The sequence below is a fragment of the Bos mutus genome, chromosome 4 (assembly GCF_027580195.1).
Source record: "Bos mutus isolate GX-2022 chromosome 4, NWIPB_WYAK_1.1, whole genome shotgun sequence".
In the NCBI taxonomy this organism is placed as follows: domain Eukaryota; kingdom Metazoa; phylum Chordata; class Mammalia; order Artiodactyla; family Bovidae; genus Bos; species Bos mutus.
The window spans coordinates 266,522-276,487 of record NC_091620.1 but is presented as its reverse complement, the minus strand read 5'-3'; the positions used below and the strand labels follow the sequence as shown (position 1 = coordinate 276,487).

The 9,966-nt window shown below is 40.5% G+C and overlaps 1 non-coding gene across 1 annotated transcript; it reads right to left on the bottom strand.

Moving 5' to 3' along the window:
- Positions 1-2,119: 2,119 nt before the first annotated feature.
- On the bottom strand, positions 2,120-2,191 carry TRNAC-ACA (transfer RNA cysteine (anticodon ACA)). Its single transcript has one exon. It is a non-coding gene; the product is annotated as a tRNA-Cys (tRNA).
- Between the last annotated feature and the right edge of the window lie 7,775 nt (positions 2,192-9,966).

Below are 9,966 nucleotides of genomic sequence, written 5' to 3'. Positions count from 1 at the left end.
TATTAGATTCAGGGTTTTTTGCTGTATTTTCAGTAAACTTGACTTACAAAAAAACTAATTTAATTTTATTTAAATTTTAAAATTTATATTGGAGTTTAGTTGACTTACTAAGTCTAATGATTTTGAGATTCATCCATGTTGTTGTGTATCAGTAGCTCATTTCTTTTTATTTAGAGGTTACATTCATTGTGTGGATATGCCGGAGTTTCTTCATCTGATCACCTGTTGATGGATGTTCGGGTTGTTCCTGGTTTTGGACCATCACAGGTAAAGAGTCTGTGAATAGTCAGGAGGTACAGGTCTCTATGGACACATGCTTTCTTTTCTCTTGGGAAATACCTAGGAATGAGATGGCTGAAAGATCACGGTGTATGGTTACTTTTAAGAAGCAACCAAGTGCTTTCCAAAGCCATGGTGCCACTTTACATCCCAACCATGTCCTCCACATGCTCACCAGCACTTGGTGTGGTCAGTGTATTTAGTCCTAAGCATTCTAGGAGTCCTCTTTAATGGCTGCACAGTGTTTCCACGAAATCGCTGTGCTATATGCTCAGTCACTCAGTTCTGTCCAACTCTGTGACCCCATGGACTGTGGGATCTTCTGTCTGTGGAATTCTCCAGGCAAGAATACTGGAGTAGGTTGCCATTTCCTTCTCCAGGGGATCTTCCTGACCCAGGGATCAAACCTGAATCTCCTGCATTGGCAGTTGGATTCTTAACCTCTGAGCCACCAGGGAAGCGCCTACTGATGAACTTTTACCTCGCTTCCTGTGTTTTTGTCTTTAGAAACAAAGCTGAGATCCTGGGTTGTGTAACTGGAGCTCTTATTTCTGTGAGATGGAGTCTTTGGAATAGAATTGCTCACTGAACAGTATAAATATTTAAAAATGCAATAAATATTATCAGAGTGCTTTCCAAAAAAGGCTGGAATTGCTTACATTTTACCCGCAGTGCATTAAAATGGCCTTTGTCTTTCTCCTTAACCTCACTACTAACTCTTCACAGTAGTAGATACAGAACACACTTTAATTTGTGCAAATTGTTTTGATGTTTATCTTCTTGACTATTTGTGAAGTTGAGTATCTTTTCATATAAGTATTGGCTATTTGTTGTTCTTATTGAACAATCTCCACATATATTGCACATTTTCCTTGATTTCTGTGAGCTTTTTTTATAATATGGATTTTAAGATTTTATTTTTTTTTCAGATCTTGTCTTTTTTGTCTTTAACTTTGATATCATAATAATATATTAATGGTATCTTTTTTCGGATAACTCTGGCTTCATGTGTTGGTTAAGAAAGTATACCCAACTCTTGTCATTTTATTTTTTACAGATAAGAATTTAATCTTCCTTGGACTTTTATGTGGTGTGGGGTAGGAGCTCAGTTTTATCAGCTTCAAGTTAGAAACCCATTTGGGTAAGCACCACTTACTACATAAATCATTGTTTCTCTGCCTTTGTCTTAATAATCCCATTATTAACTGGGATTCTGCTTACTGGTTTGTCTTTTCTTTTTTTAAGGAAAATATTTATTTATCTGGTTGTGCTGGGTTTTAGTTGCAGCATGCAGGATCTTTTAGTGTGGCATGTGAACTCTTTGTTTTGGCCTGTGGGATCTAGTTCCCTGGCCAGAGATCGAATCCAGACCCCTGCATTGGAAGTGTGTATCTTAGCCACTGGACCACCAGGGAAGCCCCTGATTTGTCCTTTATGTCAATACCAGATGGATTTGATTATGCCAGGCATTTTTCATCCAAAGAAAATACTTAATAAATATTAATGTTGAGAAAGTATTAGTTAATTCTTCATACAAAATGTTGGGATTTCAATTGAATTAAATTACATATATAGCAATTTTGGAAGAATGTGTGTTTTTATACTAGTGTAATATTTTCATACAAGAACATAGTGTTGTTGAAACTGGGTCTCTGTACATGGGTACTGAGCTGAACCTCTAGACAGGGTTTTGGGTGAAGCAGGAAAGAATAAGTGAAGTTGCTCAGTTGTGTCCGACTCTTTGCGATGCCATGGACTGTAGCCTACAACGCTCCTCTGTCCGTGGGATTATCCAGGCAAGAATACTGGAGTGGGTTGCCATTTCCTTCTCCACAGGATCTTCCCAACCCAGGGATCGAACCTGGGTCTCCTGCATTGTAGGCAGATGCTTTACCATCTGAGCCACCAGGGAAGTCCAAGAATAGAAAAGAAAAGAAAAGAATAGTTTTACTGCAAGATGCCAAGCAAGGAAACTGGGGCAGATTGTCCTTAAAAGACCCAAACTCCCTGCAGCTCTCAAGGAAAGGTTTATAAAGACAAGGTGAGATGGTCCTAAGATGGTGGAGGAATAGGACAGGGAGACCACTTTCTCCTCCACAAATTCATCGAAAGAACATTTGAATGCTGAGCAAATTCCACAAAACAACTTCTGAATGCTGGCAGAGGACATCAGGCACCCAAAAAGGCAGCCCATTGTCTTCAAAAGGAGGTAGGACAAAATATAAAAGATAAAAAGAGAGACAAAAGAGGTAGGGATGGAGATCCATCCTGGGAAGGGAGTCTTAAACAAAGAGAGAAGTTTCCAAACACCAGGAAACACTTTCACCAGAGGGTCTGTGGCGAGTCTTGGAATCTCAGAGGGCAACATAACAGGGAGGAAAAATAAATAAATAAATAAACCCCACAGATAACATGCCTAACGGCAACTCCCAGCGGAGAAGCAGCCCAGATGCTCGCATCTGCCACTAGCAAGCGGGCTGGACAGGGAGGCGCGGGCTGCATTGCGTAGGGTAAGGACCAGGCCTGAATGCCCTTGAGATAGCAACCCAGACTGTGGTATAGCATCCTGTGAAAACCCCTAACCTAAGACACTGACAGGCCTGGTCACAGAACAAAGGACTGAGCAGAGCTAGCTGGCTGTGGACTGGCCCATCCCCTGCTGGAGACAGGCAGGCAAGGGCAGCCAGAGCTGGAAGGGGGCAATCGTGGCCCCAGAGAGGCATCCCCTACCAAACTGCAAAGAGGCTTCGTTGCTAACCAAGACTTCTTGGGATTCTGGATGGTTGACATCCGCCGGGAGGGTTGCAGCCAGAGATCAGCTCCCCAGAAGAGACACAGAGCACACCTGAGAAGGCGTGCCCATTGTACACCGAGAAAACCGAGCGGCTGGGACAGGGGAGGCAATAAGATGCACCCCCCAACTGGGGGTGACTGTGCTCGCCAAGCACCTGGTCACCTGAGCTGCTCTGACCTGGGAAGGGCACAAAACGCAGGCCCAACCGAATCTGCGCCTTTGTGGAGTACCCGAGAACCTGAACCTGAGTGCCTTAGACCTGGGAAGTGCACACAACCCAGGGCCTGCCTCAGACAGTTCCCCTGCAGAGCAACCTGGAGCCTGAACAGTGTAGACTGGGAAAGAACACACGCCATGAGTGGGGCAAACCCGGTGGGGCTGAAACACTGCGAGCACTCCCCACACACGCCAGTGATATTTGTTTGCAGTGTTCCTCCCTCCTCACAGCACGACTGAACAAGTGAGCCTAAAAAAGTGACCACCACTGCCCCCTTGTGTCAGGGTGGAAATTAGGCACTGAAGAGACCAACAAACAGAAGAAGCTAAATTAACAGAGGGAACTGCTTTGGAAGTGACAGGTGCAATAGATTAAAGTCCTGTAATTAGCGCTGACTACATAGGAAGGGGCCTAAAGATCTTGAGAAGTAGAAGCTGGATCAAGGAACTATCTGAAAATGAACTGACCCCACACTGTCTGCAACAGCTCCAGAGAAAGTCCTAGATATATTTTTACTATTATCATTTTTAAATTAAAAGCCTTAAAAAATTTTTTTTCTAAGTCCTCTCAGTTCAGTTCAGTTCAGTTCAGTCACTCAGTTGTGTCCAACTCTTTGCAACCCCATGAATCGCAGCACGCCAGGCCTCCCTGTACATTGCCAACTCCTGGAGTCCACTCAAACTCACAGCCATCGTGTTGGTGATGCCATCCAGCCATCTCATCCTCTGTCGTCCCCTTCTCCTCCTGCCCCCAATCCCTCCCAGCATCAGGGTCTTTTCCAATGAGTCAACTCTTCGCATAAGGTGGCCAAAGTATTGGAGTTTCAGCTTTAGCATCAGTCCTTCCAATGAACACCCAGGACTGATCTCCTTCAGAATGGACTGGTTAGATCTCCTTGCAGTCCAAGAGACTCTCAAGAGTCTTCTCCAACACCACAGTTCAAAAGCATCAATTCTTCGGTGCTCAGCTTTCTTCACAGTCCAACTCTCACATCCGTACATGACTACTGGAAAAACCATAGCCTCGGCTAGACGGACCTTTGTTGGCAAAGTAATGTCTCTGTTTTTGAATATGCTATCTAGGTTGGTCATAACTTTCCTTCCAAGGAGTAAGCATCTTTTAATTTCATGGCTGAAGTCACCATCTGCAGTGATTTTGGAGCCCCCCAAAATAGTCTTACACTGTTTCCACTGTTTCCCCAACTATTTCCCATGAAGTGATGGGACTGGATGCCATGATCTTTGTGTTCTGAATGTTGAGCTTTAAGCCAACTTTTTCACTCTCCTCCTTCACTTCACCAAGAGGCTTTTTAGTTCCTCTTCACTTTCTGCCATAAGGGTGGTGTCATCTGCATATCTGAGGTTATTGATATTTCTCCTGGCAATCTTGATTCCAGCTTGTGCTTCTTCCAGTCCAGCGTTTCTCATGATGTACTCTGCATATAAGTTAAATAAGCAGGATGACAATATACAGCCTTGACGAACTCCTTTTCCTATTTGGAACCAGTCTGTTGTTCCATGTCCAGTTCTAACTGTTGCTTCCTCACCTGTGTACAGATTTCTCAAGAGGCAGATCAGGTGGTCTGGTATTCCCATCTCTTTCAGAATTTTCCACAGTTTATTGTGTAACACTTAGGGAACTAATTACTGGCTGGATCTGTCTCTCTCCTTTTGATTCCCCCTTTTATCCTCCTGGCCAACTCTGTCTCCTTTCTCCCTCTTCTCTTCTCTGTATAACTCCATGAACATCTCCGAGGGGGTCCAGACTTTGGAGAGCACATAGGGAAGTGATTAATGGCTAGCTTGCTCACTCCCCTTTTGATCCCCGCTCTGTTCCTCCTGGTCACCTGTATCTCCCTCCTCCCTCTTCTCTTCTCCATGTAACTCTGTGTACCTCTCCAGGTGTCCCTCACTGTGGAGGAACTTTTCATCATTAACCTAGATGTTTTATCATCAGTGCTGTATAGATGGAGAAGTCTTGAGTCTACTGTAAAAATAAGACTGAAATCCAGAGGCTGGAGGCTTAAGTCCAAAATCTGAGAACACCAGAGAACTCCTGACTCCAGGGAACATTAATAAATAAGGGCTAATCAAAAGCCTCCATACCTACACTGAAACCAAGCATCACCCAAGAGCCAACAAGTTCCAGAGCAAGACATACCATGCAAATTCTCCAGCAACACAGGAACATAGCTCTGAGCTTCAATATACAGGCTGCCCAAAGTCACACCAAAACCCATTGACATCTCAAAACTCACTACTGGACACTTCACTGCACTCCAGAAAGAAGAAATCCAGCTCCACCCACCAGAACACCGACACAAGCTTCCCTAACCAGGAAACCTTGACAAGCCACCCGTCCAACCCCACCCACAGCGAGGAACCTCCACAGTAAAGAGGAACCATCAACTGCCAGAATACGGAAAGGCCACCCCAAACACAGCAATATAAACAAGATGAAAAGGCAGAGAAATACTCAGCAGGTAAAGGAACAGGATAAATGCCCACCAAACCAAAGAGGAAGAGATAGGGAATCTACCTGATAAAGAATTCTGAATAATGATAGTGAAAATGATCCAAAATCTTGAAAACAAAATGGAGTTACAGATAAGTAGCCTGGAGACAAGGACTGAGAAGATGCAAGAAACGTTTAACAAGGCCCTAGAAGAAATAAAAAAGAGTCAATATATAATGAATAATGCAATAAATGAGATAAAAAACATTCTGGAGGGAACCAACAGTAGAATAACAGAGGCAGAAGATAGGATAAGTGAGGTAGAACATAGAATGGCAGAAATAAATGAAGCAGAGAGGAAAAAAGAAAAAAAAATAAAAGAAATGAGGACAACCTCAGAGATCTCTGGGACAATGTTAAACACCCCAACATTCGAATCATAGGAGTCCCAGAAGAAGAAGACAAAAAGAAAGACCATGAGAGAATACTTGAGGAGATAATAGTTGAAAGCTTCCCTAAAATGCGGAAGGAAATAGTCACCCAAGCCCATGAAACCCAGAGGGTCCCAAACAGGATAAACCCAAGGCAAAACACCCCAAGACACATATTAATCAAATTAACAAATATCAAACACAAAGAACAAATACTAAAAGCAGCAAGGGAAAAACAACAAATAACACACAAGTGGATTCCCATATAGATAACAGCTGATCTTTCAATAGAAACTCTTCAGACAAGAAGGGAATGGCAGGACATACTTAAAGTGATGAAAGAAGAAAACGTACAGCCCAGATTACTGTACCCAGCAAGGATCTCATTCAAATATGAAAGAGAAATCAAAAGCTTTACAGACAAGCAAAAGCTTAGAGAATTCAGCACCACCAAACCAGGTCTCCAGCAAATGCTAAAGGACCTTCTCTAGACAGGAAACACAGAAAGGGTGTATAAACTCGAACCCAAAACAACAAAGTAAATGGCAATGGGATCACACTTATCAATAATTACCTTAAATGTAAATGCATTGACTGTCCCAACCAAAAGACAAAAACTGGCTGAATGGATACAGAAACAAGACCCCTATATATGTTGTCTACAAGAGACTCACCTCAAAACAAGGGACACATACAGACTGAAAGTGAAGTGCTGGAAGAAGATATTCCATGCAAATACAGACCAAAAGAAAGCAGAAATAGCAATACTTATATCAGATAAAATAGACTTTAAAATAAAGGCTGTGAAAAGAGACAAAGAAGGACACTACATTATGATCAAAGGATCAATCCAAGAAGATATAACAATTATAAATATATATGCACCCAACATAGGAGCACTGCAATATATAAGGCAAATGCTAACAAGTATGAAAGGGGAAACTAACAATAACACAATAATAGTGGGAGACTTTAATATCCCACTCACACCTATGGATAGATCAACTAAAGAAAAAAATTAACAAGGAAACACAAACTTTAAATAATACAATAGACCAGTTAGACCTAATTGGTATCTATAGGACATTTCACCCCCAAAGAATGAATTTCACCTTTTTCTCAAGTGCACATGGAATCTTCTCCAAGATAGATCACATCCTGGGCCATAAATCTAGCCTTGGTAAATTCAAAAAAATAGAAATCATTCCAAGCATCTTTTCTGACCACAATGCAGTTAGATTCGATTTCAATTACAGGAGAAAAAGTATTAAAAATTCCCACATATGGAGGCTGAACAACACGCTGCTGAATAACCAACAAATCACAGAAGAAATAAAAAAAGAAATCAAAATACGTATAGAAATGAATGAAATGAAAACACAACGACCCAAAACCTATGGGACACTATAAAAGCAGTGCTAAGGGGAAGGTTCATAGCAATACAGGCTTACCTCAAGAAACAAGAAAAAAGTCAAATAAGTAACCTAACTCTACACCTAAAGCAACTAGAAAAGGAAGAAATGAAGAACCCCAGGGTTAGTAGAAGGAAAGACATCTTAAAAATTAGGGTGGAAACAAATGCAAAAGAAACAAAAGAGACCATAGCAACAATCAACAAAGCCAAAAGCTGGTTCTTTGAGAAGATATGTTTGAGAAGATAAGGCATGTCAATAAAGCTGTCAAACTATTAGCCAGACTCATCAAGAAACAAAGGGAGAAGAATCAAATCAACAAAATTAGAAATTAAAATGGAGAGATCACAACAGACAACACAGAAATACAAAGGATCATAAGAGACTACTATCAGTAACTATGTGCCGATAAAATGGACAACGTGGAAGAAATGGACAAATTCTTGGAAAAGTACAACTTTCCAAAACTGAACCAGGAAGAAATAGAAAATCTTAACAGACCCATCACAAGCATGGAAATTGAAACTGTAATCAGAAATCTTCCAGCAAACAAAAGCCCAGGACCAGACAGCTTCACAGCTGAATTCTACCAAAAATTTAGAGATGAGCTAACACCTATTCTATTTAAACTCTTCCAGAAAATTGCGGAGGAAGGTAAACTTCCAAACCCATTCTATGAGGCCACCATCACCCTAATACCAAAACCAGACAAAGATGCCACAACAAGAGAAAACTACAGGCCAATATCACTGATGAACACAGATGCAAAAACCCTTAACAAAATTCTAGCAATCAGAATCCAACAACACATTAAAAAGATTGTACATCATAACCAAGTGGGCTTTATCCCAGGGATGCAAGGATTCTTTAATATCCACAAATCAATCAACATAATACACCACATTAACAAATTGAAAGGTAAAAACCATATGATTATCTAAATAGATGCAGAGAAAGCCTTTGATAAAATTTAACATCCATTTATGATAAAAATCCTCCAGAAAGCAGGAATAGAAGGAACATACCTCAATATAATAAAAGCTATATATGACAAACCCACAGCAAACATTATCCTCAATGGTGAAAAACTGAAAGCATTTCCCCTAAAGTCAGGAACATGACAAGGGTGCCCACTTTCACCACTACTATTCAACATAGTTTTGGAAGTTTTGGCTACAGCAATCAGAGCAGAAAAAGAAATAAAAGGAATCCAGATTGGAAAAGAAGAAGTAAAACTCTCACTGTTAGCAGATGACATGATCCTCTACATAGAAAACCCTAAAGACTCCACCAGAAAATTACTAGAGCTAATCAATGAATATAGTAAAGTTGCAGGATGTAAAATTAACACAGAGAAATCCCTTGCATTCCTATACACTAACAATGAGAAAACAGAAAGAGAAATCAAGGAAACAATCCCATTCACCATTTCAATGAAAAGAATAAAATACTTAGGAATATATATACCTAAAGAAGCAAAAGACCTATATACAGAAAACTATAAAACACTGGTGAAAAAAATCAAAGAGGACACTAAAAATGGAGAAATATACCATGTTCATGGATCAGAAGAATCAATATAGTGAAAATGAGTATACTACCCAAAGCAATCTATAGATTCAATGCAATCCCAATCAAGCTACCAATGGTATTTTTCACAGAACTAGGACCAATAATTTCACAATTTGTATGGAAATACAAAAAACCTCGAATAGCTAAAGCAATCTTGAGAAAGAAGAATGGAACTGGAGGAATCAACCTGCTTGACTTCAGGCTCTACTACAAAGCCACAGTCATCAAGACAGTATGGTACTGGCACAAAGACAGAAATATAGATCAACGGAACAAAATAGAGAGCCCAGAGATAAATCCATGCACATATGGACACCTTATCTTTGACAAAGGAGGCAAGAATATACAATGGATTAAAGACAATCTCTTTAACAAGTGGTGCTGGGAAATCTGGTCAACCACTTGTAAAAGAATGAAACTAGAACACTTTCTAACACCGTACACAAAAATAAACTCAAAATGGATTAAAGATCTAAATGTAAGATCAGAAACTCTAAAACTCCTAGAGGAAAACATAGGCAAAACACCCTCCAACATAAATCACAGCGGAATCCTCTTTGACCCACCTCCCAGAGTATTGGAAATAAAAGCAAAAATAAACAAGTGGGACCTAAATAAACTTAAAAGCTTTTGCACAACAAAGGAAACTATAAGCAAGGTGAAAAGACAGCCTTCAGAATTGGAGAAAATAATAGCAAATGAAGCAACTGACAAAGAATTAATCTCAAAAATATACAAGCAACTCCTGCAGTTCAGTTTCAGAAAAATAAACGACCCCAATCAAAAAATGGGCCAAAGAATTAAACA